This window comes from Hyla sarda, unplaced genomic scaffold, assembly GCF_029499605.1.
Source record: "Hyla sarda isolate aHylSar1 unplaced genomic scaffold, aHylSar1.hap1 scaffold_2898, whole genome shotgun sequence".
NCBI classification, from domain to species: domain Eukaryota; kingdom Metazoa; phylum Chordata; class Amphibia; order Anura; family Hylidae; genus Hyla; species Hyla sarda.
In genome coordinates this window covers 1-13,824 of record NW_026609606.1, presented here as the reverse complement: position 1 = coordinate 13,824, position 13,824 = coordinate 1, and the positions used below count along the sequence as shown (strand labels likewise).

The 13,824-nt window shown below is 46.1% G+C and overlaps 6 non-coding genes and 1 pseudogene across 6 annotated transcripts; all 7 read left to right on the top strand.

Annotated features, from left to right (window-relative positions):
* Nucleotides 1-89: 89 nt before the first annotated feature.
* On the top strand, nt 90-280 carry LOC130327004 (U2 spliceosomal RNA). Its single transcript, XR_008871518.1, has one exon. It is a non-coding gene; the product is annotated as a U2 spliceosomal RNA (small nuclear RNA).
* Nucleotides 281-2,368: 2,088 nt separating this feature from the next.
* Nucleotides 2,369-2,559, top strand: LOC130327014 (U2 spliceosomal RNA). Its single transcript, XR_008871524.1, has one exon. It is a non-coding gene; the product is annotated as a U2 spliceosomal RNA (small nuclear RNA).
* Nucleotides 2,560-4,647: 2,088 nt separating this feature from the next.
* Nucleotides 4,648-4,838, top strand: LOC130327013 (U2 spliceosomal RNA). Its single transcript, XR_008871523.1, has one exon. It is a non-coding gene; the product is annotated as a U2 spliceosomal RNA (small nuclear RNA).
* A 2,101-nt stretch (nt 4,839-6,939) lies between these two features.
* On the top strand, nt 6,940-7,130 carry LOC130327012 (U2 spliceosomal RNA). The gene has a single exon (XR_008871522.1). It is a non-coding gene; the product is annotated as a U2 spliceosomal RNA (small nuclear RNA).
* A 2,089-nt stretch (nt 7,131-9,219) lies between these two features.
* On the top strand, nt 9,220-9,410 carry LOC130327011 (U2 spliceosomal RNA). The gene has a single exon (XR_008871521.1). It is a non-coding gene; the product is annotated as a U2 spliceosomal RNA (small nuclear RNA).
* A 2,093-nt stretch (nt 9,411-11,503) lies between these two features.
* On the top strand, nt 11,504-11,694 carry LOC130327003 (U2 spliceosomal RNA). The gene has a single exon (XR_008871517.1). It is a non-coding gene; the product is annotated as a U2 spliceosomal RNA (small nuclear RNA).
* Nucleotides 11,695-13,785: 2,091 nt separating this feature from the next.
* Nucleotides 13,786-13,824, top strand: LOC130327009 (U2 spliceosomal RNA; annotated as a pseudogene; the record flags this gene model as incomplete).

Below are 13,824 nucleotides of genomic sequence, written 5' to 3'. Positions count from 1 at the left end.
GCATGGAAAATTGTCTGGCAGCCTCCCTGACAGCAAGCAGTGATAGTGCCCATGAAGGGGACCTTGTTGGGCCCGCCCCTTTCACGGTTATCGCTTCTCGGCCTTTTGGCTAAGATCAAGTGTAGTATCTGTTCTTATCAGTTTAATATCTGATACGTCCCCTATCTGGGGACCATATATTAAATGGATTTTTGAGAACGGGGGCCGATTTCGAAGCTTGCTTCCGTCGCCCTATGCATTGACCCGATATGGCAGTATCTTCGGGTACAGTGCACCACCCCCTTACAGGGTTAAAAAGAAAGATTCCTACTTTCATTGCTACCTGCTTGCTGGCTAGCCAGCTAGCCAGCCCTGTGGGCCTTGCTGCTGCTGCAGCCAAAAAACAAAAGGTGGTGCTGCTGCTGCTTCTGCTGCTTCTGCTTCTGCTTGTGTCTGGCCCCTGTTGGAGCGTCCAGGCACAGGACTTCTGCTGCTGCTGACTAAATGGCCTCCTTAATTGGATCATTTGAGTAGCCAGCACACCTGTGCAGGTAGGGCATGACATGATAGGCAGCTGCCTTGATAGCGGGTGGGTGCTGAATGTTCCTAATTGACAAAATAAGATTAATGCTTATGAAGAAATATAAAATCTCATCCCTTCCCCAATATCGCGCCACACCCCTACCCCTTAATTCCCTGGTTGAACGTGATGGACATATGTCTTTTTTCGACCGTACTAACTATGTAACTATGTAACATAACATGGGGGGGGGGGGGTCTCCTGGCTGTTCACACAGGTGTGTCATTGCTGTACATTGACCATGCATTGCTTCTGTGGTATTGCAAAGGCAAAGACAAATGCTTCCAGCCATCCATTGCACTAATGGATTGGTCATCAGCTGGCTGTCTATGTCCCGCATCAATATAGACCAAAGTACAGAGGGTTAGGCTATGCTATTGTGCACCTACCTGATGCATCAGAAGGTGCGAGGCCCTTGCTAAATTCTGTGCACAGACTTTGAGATCTATACTTTAGACTGTATCTAAACCTGCTCCAACATGGACTGACATTCTGGCCTACTTTCAGCCGATGCGACTTGTCTGTCGCTGAACAGTCGCTTTTTATGTATTCAGCACCTATGTATAATGTTGTAAAAATGCTCTAGAAGCTAAAGTCGCAGAAATGTCACACATATTTGGCCTGCAACTTTCTGTGCGACAAATTCAGACAGGAAAAATCAGTATAAATCCTTAGAAAATTATCCCCCAGTGTCTCCATCTGCTGGCGGTATTGAATAAGCATTGCTGCACTGATGGGGTATGCATTAGACGAAAAAAAAGAAGAAAAAGAAGAATAATACGCCCAGAAAAGAGGCGAAAAGGAGAAAAACGTAAAAAAACGTGAAAAAAAAGTAAGAGGAAGAGAAGGGAAAAAAAGGTGGAAATGGGTTTAAAAGTGATTTCGGCGGAGAAATATATATATATATATATATATATATATATATATATATATATACGCGCACACACACACATATATATAAACGTATTCTCCGTTGAGATATTGCAGCCGCTGCTGTGTCCAGGCCCAGGAGCCTTAGCACTGTGCTGTGATGTCACTCAATACCACTGACATCACTAGGTGTAAACAACATCTCTCCTTTGCTGTGTATGTGACTATGGAGCTGTTTGGTGATGTCGTCTATTATGGCCTTCATAGAAGCAACAGGAGATTGTTGCATCCATCTAGAACCCTCAGAACTACAGTGCTATGATGTCACTCACTTCCACAGGCCTTGCAGAGTGTAAACAACAACAACCCAGCTTTGTTGTGTATGTAACCATAGGGATTTGTGATGTCACCTAGAACCTTCACAGCAGCGACAGCTTTATGAGGAGCATCAGCACTGCTCTGCCTGAGCAGAACCATCACCGCCATAGGTTGTCAAATAACCCGGATTTAACCCACACAGGTAAGTCCAATGGGGTGCAGGCATGTCCTCTATGCTTACAGCTTCCCGTGGGTGTTGGTTTGATACCGTTTGGGGACAGCCAAGGAGGCATCTGCAGGCAACAAAGGTAGGTGTGTGCTTGTGTGTGTGTTTCCTATGCAGATCCTAAGCCCAGTGTCACATGCAAGTAGGAGGAGTAAGAAGGGTTCCTGGCAAATCCGGGTTATGGATTGCATTTAAAAAGGCCCCGTGGGAGTGCAATGGGCCCCTGTCTTGCTGCTTAGCAATAATGGTATGGGTTTAGGTTCTGCTGTGTGTACTGGTGGTTGACTGCCCCCCAGCCCAGAGTGTGCATGGAAAATTGTCTGGCAGCCTCCCTGACAGCAAGCAGTGATAGTGCCCATGAAGGGGACCTTGTTGGGCCCGCCCCTTTCACGGTTATCGCTTCTCGGCCTTTTGGCTAAGATCAAGTGTAGTATCTGTTCTTATCAGTTTAATATCTGATACGTCCCCTATCTGGGGACCATATATTAAATGGATTTTTGAGAACGGGGGCCGATTTCGAAGCTTGCTTCCGTCGCCCTATGCATTGACCCGATATGGCAGTATCTTCGGGTACAGTGCACCACCCCCTTACAGGGTTAAAAAGAAAGATTCCTACTTTCATTGCTACCTGCTTGCTGGCTAGCCAGCTAGCCAGCCCTGTGGGCCTTGCTGCTGCTGCAGCCAAAAAACAAAAGGTGGTGCTGCTGCTGCTTCTGCTGCTTCTGCTTCTGCTTGTGTCTGGCCCCTGTTGGAGCGTCCAGGCACAGGACTTCTGCTGCTGCTGACTAAATGGCCTCCTTAATTGGATCATTTGAGTAGCCAGCACACCTGTGCAGGTAGGGCATGACATGATAGGCAGCTGCCTTGATAGCGGGTGGGTGCTGAATGTTCCTAATTGACAAAATAAGATTAATGCTTATGAAGAAATATAAAATCTCATCCCTTCCCCAATATCGCGCCACACCCCTACCCCTTAATTCCCTGGTTGAACGTGATGGACATATGTCTTTTTTCGACCGTACTAACTATGTAACTATGTAACATAACATGGGGGGGGGGGGGTCTCCTGGCTGTTCACACAGGTGTGTCATTGCTGTACATTGACCATGCATTGCTTCTGTGGTATTGCAAAGGCAAAGACAAATGCTTCCAGCCATCCATTGCACTAATGGATTGGTCATCAGCTGGCTGTCTATGTCCCGCATCAATATAGACCAAAGTACAGAGGGTTAGGCTATGCTATTGTGCACCTACCTGATGCATCAGAAGGTGCGAGGCCCTTGCTAAATTCTGTGCACAGACTTTGAGATCTATACTTTAGACTGTATCTAAACCTGCTCCAACATGGACTGACATTCTGGCCTACTTTCAGCCGATGCGACTTGTCTGTCGCTGAACAGTCGCTTTTTATGTATTCAGCACCTATGTATAATGTTGTAAAAATGCTCTAGAAGCTAAAGTCGCAGAAATGTCACACATATTTGGCCTGCAACTTTCTGTGCGACAAATTCAGACAGGAAAAATCAGTATAAATCCTTAGAAAATTATCCCCCAGTGTCTCCATCTGCTGGCGGTATTGAATAAGCATTGCTGCACTGATGGGGTATGCATTAGACGAAAAAAAAGAAGAAAAAGAAGAATAATACGCCCAGAAAAGAGGCGAAAAGGAGAAAAACGTAAAAAAACGTGAAAAAAAAGTAAGAGGAAGAGAAGGGAAAAAAAGGTGGAAATGGGTTTAAAAGTGATTTCGGCGGAGAAATATATATATATATATATATATATATATATATATATATATATACGCGCACACACACACATATATATAAACGTATTCTCCGTTGAGATATTGCAGCCGCTGCTGTGTCCAGGCCCAGGAGCCTTAGCACTGTGCTGTGATGTCACTCAATACCACTGACATCACTAGGTGTAAACAACATCTCTCCTTTGCTGTGTATGTGACTATGGAGCTGTTTGGTGATGTCGTCTATTATGGCCTTCATAGAAGCAACAGGAGATTGTTGCATCCATCTAGAACCCTCAGAACTACAGTGCTATGATGTCACTCACTTCCACAGGCCTTGCAGAGTGTAAACAACAACAACCCAGCTTTGTTGTGTATGTAACCATAGGGATTTGTGATGTCACCTAGAACCTTCACAGCAGCGACAGCTTTATGAGGAGCATCAGCACTGCTCTGCCTGAGCAGAACCATCACCGCCATAGGTTGTCAAATAACCCGGATTTAACCCACACAGGTAAGTCCAATGGGGTGCAGGCATGTCCTCTATGCTTACAGCTTCCCGTGGGTGTTGGTTTGATACCGTTTGGGGACAGCCAAGGAGGCATCTGCAGGCAACAAAGGTAGGTGTGTGCTTGTGTGTGTGTTTCCTATGCAGATCCTAAGCCCAGTGTCACATGCAAGTAGGAGGAGTAAGAAGGGTTCCTGGCAAATCCGGGTTATGGATTGCATTTAAAAAGGCCCCGTGGGAGTGCAATGGGCCCCTGTCTTGCTGCTTAGCAATAATGGTATGGGTTTAGGTTCTGCTGTGTGTACTGGTGGTTGACTGCCCCCCAGCCCAGAGTGTGCATGGAAAATTGTCTGGCAGCCTCCCTGACAGCAAGCAGTGATAGTGCCCATGAAGGGGACCTTGTTGGGCCCGCCCCTTTCACGGTTATCGCTTCTCGGCCTTTTGGCTAAGATCAAGTGTAGTATCTGTTCTTATCAGTTTAATATCTGATACGTCCCCTATCTGGGGACCATATATTAAATGGATTTTTGAGAACGGGGGCCGATTTCGAAGCTTGCTTCCGTCGCCCTATGCATTGACCCGATATGGCAGTATCTTCGGGTACAGTGCACCACCCCCTTACAGGGTTAAAAAGAAAGATTCCTACTTTCATTGCTACCTGCTTGCTGGCTAGCCAGCTAGCCAGCCCTGTGGGCCTTGCTGCTGCTGCAGCCAAAAAACAAAAGGTGGTGCTGCTGCTGCTTCTGCTGCTTCTGCTTCTGCTTGTGTCTGGCCCCTGTTGGAGCGTCCAGGCACAGGACTTCTGCTGCTGCTGACTAAATGGCCTCCTTAATTGGATCATTTGAGTAGCCAGCACACCTGTGCAGGTAGGGCATGACATGATAGGCAGCTGCCTTGATAGCGGGTGGGTGCTGAATGTTCCTAATTGACAAAATAAGATTAATGCTTATGAAGAAATATAAAATCTCATCCCTTCCCCAATATCGCGCCACACCCCTACCCCTTAATTCCCTGGTTGAACGTGATGGACATATGTCTTTTTTCGACCGTACTAACTATGTAACTATGTAACATAACATGGGGGGGGGGGGTCTCCTGGCTGTTCACACAGGTGTGTCATTGCTGTACATTGACCATGCATTGCTTCTGTGGTATTGCAAAGGCAAAGACAAATGCTTCCAGCCATCCATTGCACTAATGGATTGGTCATCAGCTGGCTGTCTATGTCCCGCATCAATATAGACCAAAGTACAGAGGGTTAGGCTATGCTATTGTGCACCTACCTGATGCATCAGAAGGTGCGAGGCCCTTGCTAAATTCTGTGCACAGACTTTGAGATCTATACTTTAGACTGTATCTAAACCTGCTCCAACATGGACTGACATTCTGGCCTACTTTCAGCCGATGCGACTTGTCTGTCGCTGAACAGTCGCTTTTTATGTATTCAGCACCTATGTATAATGTTGTAAAAATGCTCTAGAAGCTAAAGTCGCAGAAATGTCACACATATTTGGCCTGCAACTTTCTGTGCGACAAATTCAGACAGGAAAAATCAGTATAAATCCTTAGAAAATTATCCCCCAGTGTCTCCATCTGCTGGCGGTATTGAATAAGCATTGCTGCACTGATGGGGTATGCATTAGACGAAAAAAAAGAAGAAAAAGAAGAATAATACGCCCAGAAAAGAGGCGAAAAGGAGAAAAACGTAAAAAAACGTGAAAAAAAAGTAAGAGGAAGAGAAGGGAAAAAAAGGTGGAAATGGGTTTAAAAGTGATTTCGGCGGAGAAATATATATATATATATATATATATATATATATATATATATATATATATATATATATACGCGCACACACACACATATATATAAACGTATTCTCCGTTGAGATATTGCAGCCGCTGCTGTGTCCAGGCCCAGGAGCCTTAGCACTGTGCTGTGATGTCACTCAATACCACTGACATCACTAGGTGTAAACAACATCTCTCCTTTGCTGTGTATGTGACTATGGAGCTGTTTGGTGATGTCGTCTATTATGGCCTTCATAGAAGCAACAGGAGATTGTTGCATCCATCTAGAACCCTCAGAACTACAGTGCTATGATGTCACTCACTTCCACAGGCCTTGCAGAGTGTAAACAACAACAACCCAGCTTTGTTGTGTATGTAACCATAGGGATTTGTGATGTCACCTAGAACCTTCACAGCAGCGACAGCTTTATGAGGAGCATCAGCACTGCTCTGCCTGAGCAGAACCATCACCGCCATAGGTTGTCAAATAACCCGGATTTAACCCACACAGGTAAGTCCAATGGGGTGCAGGCATGTCCTCTATGCTTACAGCTTCCCGTGGGTGTTGGTTTGATACCGTTTGGGGACAGCCAAGGAGGCATCTGCAGGCAACAAAGGTAGGTGTGTGCTTGTGTGTGTGTTTCCTATGCAGATCCTAAGCCCAGTGTCACATGCAAGTAGGAGGAGTAAGAAGGGTTCCTGGCAAATCCGGGTTATGGATTGCATTTAAAAAGGCCCCGTGGGAGTGCAATGGGCCCCTGTCTTGCTGCTTAGCAATAATGGTATGGGTTTAGGTTCTGCTGTGTGTACTGGTGGTTGACTGCCCCCCAGCCCAGAGTGTGCATGGAAAATTGTCTGGCAGCCTCCCTGACAGCAAGCAGTGATAGTGCCCATGAAGGGGACCTTGTTGGGCCCGCCCCTTTCACGGTTATCGCTTCTCGGCCTTTTGGCTAAGATCAAGTGTAGTATCTGTTCTTATCAGTTTAATATCTGATACGTCCCCTATCTGGGGACCATATATTAAATGGATTTTTGAGAACGGGGGCCGATTTCGAAGCTTGCTTCCGTCGCCCTATGCATTGACCCGATATGGCAGTATCTTCGGGTACAGTGCACCACCCCCTTACAGGGTTAAAAAGAAAGATTCCTACTTTCATTGCTACCTGCTTGCTGGCTAGCCAGCTAGCCAGCCCTGTGGGCCTTGCTGCTGCTGCAGCCAAAAAACAAAAGGTGGTGCTGCTGCTGCTTCTGCTGCTTCTGCTTCTGCTTGTGTCTGGCCCCTGTTGGAGCGTCCAGGCACAGGACTTCTGCTGCTGCTGACTAAATGGCCTCCTTAATTGGATCATTTGAGTAGCCAGCACACCTGTGCAGGTAGGGCATGACATGATAGGCAGCTGCCTTGATAGCGGGTGGGTGCTGAATGTTCCTAATTGACAAAATAAGATTAATGCTTATGAAGAAATATAAAATCTCATCCCTTCCCCAATATCGCGCCACACCCCTACCCCTTAATTCCCTGGTTGAACGTGATGGACATATGTCTTTTTTCGACCGTACTAACTATGTAACTATGTAACATAACATGGGGGGGGGGGGGTCTCCTGGCTGTTCACACAGGTGTGTCATTGCTGTACATTGACCATGCATTGCTTCTGTGGTATTGCAAAGGCAAAGACAAATGCTTCCAGCCATCCATTGCACTAATGGATTGGTCATCAGCTGGCTGTCTATGTCCCGCATCAATATAGACCAAAGTACAGAGGGTTAGGCTATGCTATTGTGCACCTACCTGATGCATCAGAAGGTGCGAGGCCCTTGCTAAATTCTGTGCACAGACTTTGAGATCTATACTTTAGACTGTATCTAAACCTGCTCCAACATGGACTGACATTCTGGCCTACTTTCAGCCGATGCGACTTGTCTGTCGCTGAACAGTCGCTTTTTATGTATTCAGCACCTATGTATAATGTTGTAAAAATGCTCTAGAAGCTAAAGTCGCAGAAATGTCACACATATTTGGCCTGCAACTTTCTGTGCGACAAATTCAGACAGGAAAAATCAGTATAAATCCTTAGAAAATTATCCCCCAGTGTCTCCATCTGCTGGCGGTATTGAATAAGCATTGCTGCACTGATGGGGTATGCATTAGACGAAAAAAAAGAAGAAAAAGAAGAATAATACGCCCAGAAAAGAGGCGAAAAGGAGAAAAACGTAAAAAAACGTGAAAAAAAAGTAAGAGGAAGAGAAGGGAAAAAAAGGTGGAAATGGGTTTAAAAGTGATTTCGGCGGAGAATATATATATATATATATATATATATATATATATATATATATATACGCGCACACACACACATATATATAAACGTATTCTCCGTTGAGATATTGCAGCCGCTGCTGTGTCCAGGCCCAGGAGCCTTAGCACTGTGCTGTGATGTCACTCAATACCACTGACATCACTAGGTGTAAACAACATCTCTCCTTTGCTGTGTATGTGACTATGGAGCTGTTTGGTGATGTCGTCTATTATGGCCTTCATAGAAGCAACAGGAGATTGTTGCATCCATCTAGAACCCTCAGAACTACAGTGCTATGATGTCACTCACTTCCACAGGCCTTGCAGAGTGTAAACAACAACAACCCAGCTTTGTTGTGTATGTAACCATAGGGATTTGTGATGTCACCTAGAACCTTCACAGCAGCGACAGCTTTATGAGGAGCATCAGCACTGCTCTGCCTGAGCAGAACCATCACCGCCATAGGTTGTCAAATAACCCGGATTTAACCCACACAGGTAAGTCCAATGGGGTGCAGGCATGTCCTCTATGCTTACAGCTTCCCGTGGGTGTTGGTTTGATACCGTTTGGGGACAGCCAAGGAGGCATCTGCAGGCAACAAAGGTAGGTGTGTGCTTGTGTGTGTGTTTCCTATGCAGATCCTAAGCCCAGTGTCACATGCAAGTAGGAGGAGTAAGAAGGGTTCCTGGCAAATCCGGGTTATGGATTGCATTTAAAAAGGCCCCGTGGGAGTGCAATGGGCCCCTGTCTTGCTGCTTAGCAATAATGGTATGGGTTTAGGTTCTGCTGTGTGTACTGGTGGTTGACTGCCCCCCAGCCCAGAGTGTGCATGGAAAATTGTCTGGCAGCCTCCCTGACAGCAAGCAGTGATAGTGCCCATGAAGGGGACCTTGTTGGGCCCGCCCCTTTCACGGTTATCGCTTCTCGGCCTTTTGGCTAAGATCAAGTGTAGTATCTGTTCTTATCAGTTTAATATCTGATACGTCCCCTATCTGGGGACCATATATTAAATGGATTTTTGAGAACGGGGGCCGATTTCGAAGCTTGCTTCCGTCGCCCTATGCATTGACCCGATATGGCAGTATCTTCGGGTACAGTGCACCACCCCCTTACAGGGTTAAAAAGAAAGATTCCTACTTTCATTGCTACCTGCTTGCTGGCTAGCCAGCTAGCCAGCCCTGTGGGCCTTGCTGCTGCTGCAGCCAAAAAACAAAAGGTGGTGCTGCTGCTGCTTCTGCTGCTTCTGCTTCTGCTTGTGTCTGGCCCCTGTTGGAGCGTCCAGGCACAGGACTTCTGCTGCTGCTGACTAAATGGCCTCCTTAATTGGATCATTTGAGTAGCCAGCACACCTGTGCAGGTAGGGCATGACATGATAGGCAGCTGCCTTGATAGCGGGTGGGTGCTGAATGTTCCTAATTGACAAAATAAGATTAATGCTTATGAAGAAATATAAAATCTCATCCCTTCCCCAATATCGCGCCACACCCCTACCCCTTAATTCCCTGGTTGAACGTGATGGACATATGTCTTTTTTCGACCGTACTAACTATGTAACTATGTAACATAACATGGGGGGGGGGGGGTCTCCTGGCTGTTCACACAGGTGTGTCATTGCTGTACATTGACCATGCATTGCTTCTGTGGTATTGCAAAGGCAAAGACAAATGCTTCCAGCCATCCATTGCACTAATGGATTGGTCATCAGCTGGCTGTCTATGTCCCGCATCAATATAGACCAAAGTACAGAGGGTTAGGCTATGCTATTGTGCACCTACCTGATGCATCAGAAGGTGCGAGGCCCTTGCTAAATTCTGTGCACAGACTTTGAGATCTATACTTTAGACTGTATCTAAACCTGCTCCAACATGGACTGACATTCTGGCCTACTTTCAGCCGATGCGACTTGTCTGTCGCTGAACAGTCGCTTTTTATGTATTCAGCACCTATGTATAATGTTGTAAAAATGCTCTAGAAGCTAAAGTCGCAGAAATGTCACACATATTTGGCCTGCAACTTTCTGTGCGACAAATTCAGACAGGAAAAATCAGTATAAATCCTTAGAAAATTATCCCCCAGTGTCTCCATCTGCTGGCGGTATTGAATAAGCATTGCTGCACTGATGGGGTATGCATTAGACGAAAAAAAAGAAGAAAAAGAAGAATAATACGCCCAGAAAAGAGGCGAAAAGGAGAAAAACGTAAAAAAAACGTGAAAAAAAAGTAAGAGGAAGAGAAGGGAAAAAAAGGTGGAAATGGGTTTAAAAGTGATTTCGGCGGAGAAATATATATATATATATATATATATATATATATATATATATATATATACGCGCACACACACACATATATATAAACGTATTCTCCGTTGAGATATTGCAGCCGCTGCTGTGTCCAGGCCCAGGAGCCTTAGCACTGTGCTGTGATGTCACTCAATACCACTGACATCACTAGGTGTAAACAACATCTCTCCTTTGCTGTGTATGTGACTATGGAGCTGTTTGGTGATGTCGTCTATTATGGCCTTCATAGAAGCAACAGGAGATTGTTGCATCCATCTAGAACCCTCAGAACTACAGTGCTATGATGTCACTCACTTCCACAGGCCTTGCAGAGTGTAAACAACAACAACCCAGCTTTGTTGTGTATGTAACCATAGGGATTTGTGATGTCACCTAGAACCTTCACAGCAGCGACAGCTTTATGAGGAGCATCAGCACTGCTCTGCCTGAGCAGAACCATCACCGCCATAGGTTGTCAAATAACCCGGATTTAACCCACACAGGTAAGTCCAATGGGGTGCAGGCATGTCCTCTATGCTTACAGCTTCCCGTGGGTGTTGGTTTGATACCGTTTGGGGACAGCCAAGGAGGCATCTGCAGGCAACAAAGGTAGGTGTGTGCTTGTGTGTGTGTTTCCTATGCAGATCCTAAGCCCAGTGTCACATGCAAGTAGGAGGAGTAAGAAGGGTTCCTGGCAAATCCGGGTTATGGATTGCATTTAAAAAGGCCCCGTGGGAGTGCAATGGGCCCCTGTCTTGCTGCTTAGCAATAATGGTATGGGTTTAGGTTCTGCTGTGTGTACTGGTGGTTGACTGCCCCCCAGCCCAGAGTGTGCATGGAAAATTGTCTGGCAGCCTCCCTGACAGCAAGCAGTGATAGTGCCCATGAAGGGGACCTTGTTGGGCCCGCCCCTTTCACGGTTATCGCTTCTCGGCCTTTTGGCTAAGATCAAGTGTAGTATCTGTTCTTATCAGTTTAATATCTGATACGTCCCCTATCTGGGGACCATATATTAAATGGATTTTTGAGAACGGGGGCCGATTTCGAAGCTTGCTTCCGTCGCCCTATGCATTGACCCGATATGGCAGTATCTTCGGGTACAGTGCACCACCCCCTTACAGGGTTAAAAAGAAAGATTCCTACTTTCATTGCTACCTGCTTGCTGGCTAGCCAGCTAGCCAGCCCTGTGGGCCTTGCTGCTGCTGCAGCCAAAAAACAAAAGGTGGTGCTGCTGCTGCTTCTGCTGCTTCTGCTTCTGCTTGTGTCTGGCCCCTGTTGGAGCGTCCAGGCACAGGACTTCTGCTGCTGCTGACTAAATGGCCTCCTTAATTGGATCATTTGAGTAGCCAGCACACCTGTGCAGGTAGGGCATGACATGATAGGCAGCTGCCTTGATAGCGGGTGGGTGCTGAATGTTCCTAATTGACAAAATAAGATTAATGCTTATGAAGAAATATAAAATCTCATCCCTTCCCCAATATCGCGCCACACCCCTACCCCTTAATTCCCTGGTTGAACGTGATGGACATATGTCTTTTTTCGACCGTACTAACTATGTAACTATGTAACATAACATGGGGGGGGGGGGTCTCCTGGCTGTTCACACAGGTGTGTCATTGCTGTACATTGACCATGCATTGCTTCTGTGGTATTGCAAAGGCAAAGACAAATGCTTCCAGCCATCCATTGCACTAATGGATTGGTCATCAGCTGGCTGTCTATGTCCCGCATCAATATAGACCAAAGTACAGAGGGTTAGGCTATGCTATTGTGCACCTACCTGATGCATCAGAAGGTGCGAGGCCCTTGCTAAATTCTGTGCACAGACTTTGAGATCTATACTTTAGACTGTATCTAAACCTGCTCCAACATGGACTGACATTCTGGCCTACTTTCAGCCGATGCGACTTGTCTGTCGCTGAACAGTCGCTTTTTATGTATTCAGCACCTATGTATAATGTTGTAAAAATGCTCTAGAAGCTAAAGTCGCAGAAATGTCACACATATTTGGCCTGCAACTTTCTGTGCGACAAATTCAGACAGGAAAAATCAGTATAAATCCTTAGAAAATTATCCCCCAGTGTCTCCATCTGCTGGCGGTATTGAATAAGCATTGCTGCACTGATGGGGTATGCATTAGACGAAAAAAAAAGAAGAAAAAGAAGAATAATACGCCCAGAAAAGAGGCGAAAAGGAGAAAAACGTAAAAAAACGTGAAAAAAAAGTAAGAGGAAGAGAAGGGAAAAAAAGGTGGAAATGGGTTTAAAAGTGATTTCGGCGGAGAAATATATATATATATACTATATATATATATATATATATATATATATACGCGCACACACACACATATATATAAACGTATTCTCCGTTGAGATATTGCAGCCGCTGCTGTGTCCAGGCCCAGGAGCCTTAGCACTGTGCTGTGATGTCACTCAATACCACTGACATCACTAGGTGTAAACAACATCTCTCCTTTGCTGTGTATGTGACTATGGAGCTGTTTGGTGATGTCGTCTATTATGGCCTTCATAGAAGCAACAGGAGATTGTTGCATCCATCTAGAACCCTCAGAACTACAGTGCTATGATGTCACTCACTTCCACAGGCCTTGCAGAGTGTAAACAACAACAACCCAGCTTTGTTGTGTATGTAACCATAGGGATTTGTGATGTCACCTAGAACCTTCACAGCAGCGACAGCTTTATGAGGAGCATCAGCACTGCTCTGCCTGAGCAGAACCATCACCGCCATAGGTTGTCAAATAACCCGGATTTAACCCACACAGGTAAGTCCAATGGGGTGCAGGCATGTCCTCTATGCTTACAGCTTCCCGTGGGTGTTGGTTTGATACCGTTTGGGGACAGCCAAGGAGGCATCTGCAGGCAACAAAGGTAGGTGTGTGCTTGTGTGTGTGTTTCCTATGCAGATCCTAAGCCCAGTGTCACATGCAAGTAGGAGGAGTAAGAAGGGTTCCTGGCAAATCCGGGTTATGGATTGCATTTAAAAAGGCCCCGTGGGAGTGCAATGGGCCCCTGTCTTGCTGCTTAGCAATAATGGTATGGGTTTAGGTTCTGCTGTGTGTACTGGTGGTTGACTGCCCCCCAGCCCAGAGTGTGCATGGAAAATTGTCTGGCAGCCTCCCTGACAGCAAGCAGTGATAGTGCCCATGAAGGGGACCTTGTTGGGCCCGCCCCTTTCACGGTTATCGCTTCTCGGCCTTTTGGCTAAGATCAAGTGTAGTAT